The sequence below is a fragment of the Apaloderma vittatum genome, unplaced genomic scaffold, assembly GCF_000703405.1.
Source record: "Apaloderma vittatum isolate BGI_N311 unplaced genomic scaffold, ASM70340v1 scaffold6803, whole genome shotgun sequence".
Classification (NCBI taxonomy): domain Eukaryota; kingdom Metazoa; phylum Chordata; class Aves; order Trogoniformes; family Trogonidae; genus Apaloderma; species Apaloderma vittatum.
In genome coordinates this window covers 12,281-14,164 of record NW_009709701.1, presented here as the reverse complement: position 1 = coordinate 14,164, position 1,884 = coordinate 12,281, and positions in this window count along the sequence as shown.

Below are 1,884 nucleotides of genomic sequence, written 5' to 3'. Positions count from 1 at the left end.
ACGCAAAACCTTCAGCCAAACACTCTGCAAACAACACCACCAGCTAACTATTCCCTGCCGACTAGAAAAAACAAAGATAAAGGACCACAGGACAGAGTTTCTCAGCATCGCTTCTTTGCAAGCAGAAGCACCAACAAAAGCATTTTATCCTTGGGCTGTGGTTGCTTGAGCACTCTCTGAGGAACCAGTGTGCTGCAAAGCCTTGAGCAACACAAATAACTGTTGTGGAAACCAAAGACTTCAGCCAGTACCCAGACATTTTTGAACAGTTCCTGCCAGCTTTTTTAGTGAGCTCAGCTGGGCTTGCTTCAGGTGAAAATGCTGCCAGCTGCTATAATTATATAATTAACCTTCACAGCTCAGGCTTAATGATGCTCATTAAAGTTGAGCAGTTTTACTGGCTGAGGGCTGTCACCAGTTTTGCATGGAATGGCAAAGGCAACTCCAAGGGCTGTAGTTTGAAGCATAATGAGAAATATGTGAGTGTTACAGAGGGGCAGGGATGAGGGAAGGCTGAGCACTAGGTGGGAGCTTTGTTTTTTACTGTGCTAAGTTGAATGTGATGAATGAAAGAGGGCTGTTGCATCTGGGTCACGAATAATCAGCTATAGTGGTGTGGCAGCAAATTTGGAATATACCTGCTTCATCACAAGATCCCTCTCATTCACTGTTGGCTGTATGAATTCCATTTCCTCAGGGTCTCCTCTGACTCTAGTATTTCGTTACTTATTCTATCATTAGTTAATGAGTGTATTTTTGCTGCGGGCTTTTCTCAAACAGTAACAAAAAAAAAGAAAAAAAAGAGCAGTAAATAATTTCTTTGAAGAAAATGTCCAGACTCAAAATCTGTCTGGCTTAATTCATCTATATGTGTACAACTCCCTAAATTACTAGGTTTGTGATGCCATAAAAACAGGTAACAACTACAGCCATTCTCTGACTAGGTTTGTCCACGAGGGACATGTGTCGTTCCCCCATCGTTTCCCATGAGCTCCCTCACGTGCTCTGAAAGGTCAGATTCAACACCTCAAACACACATAGAAATAATCTGCATCACAACATATGTTACAATCTTCCATCACCCAACAATTTATTTAAACTTACATCACAATGAGAAGCTATTAATAAAATACCTCAGTTCATACCAGTCCGCGGTGCCATTTTTTGAGAGTAAGCATCTTTCTTCACTTTATATTAAAACTTTATAGAGGTAAAAACTACTGCATTGTACCTGCAGTTCTTGAAATCTATTGTAACATTAGGCAGTTTACAGAGGAATTTCCAGAGCTAATTACACTTCAGTGAACCTCACATTTTTTGGCACATCTGTATGCTTTTTTTTTCTTAACATAAAATAATTCTGTAGCAAGTCAGAGAATCATTGACATAAAGCATCACTATCCGACGGCAGGTGCTGCCTATAAGCGTACAAAAATTGCATCATTTGCTTACAAAATAGATACTCTTAGTTCTTTATCCCAATGCGCTTAACATCGAGGTGCCCTGGCAGAAAAGGGCCAGGAACAGGGCCGGCCTTGCTGAGTTGTTGCCGGTCACTTTGCCGTGAGGCTTTGCTTCAAGAAATCCCAGAGCGATGTGTTAACAGCGTGTCGAGTCGATGGCTTTTCCCTCGCAGGTCAAAGCCATGCCTTTTAAAGCACCCTGCACGTGCCACGAGTAAATGTCACCGTCTTTCTCCTACATCTCGTGGCTCAGGGGACACAGTGGTCGCAGCCCTGGGCAGTGTTTGAGAGGGGCCACGGATCTGCAGATCTCGGCAGTTCGGCGGCTACAGATTGCACAGCGGAGCACGTGGAGGGCTTGCGAGCCACCGCTCGGCCTGGATTTCTTCAGCCTGGCACCGGAGCAGCTGCTTCTTTTGAA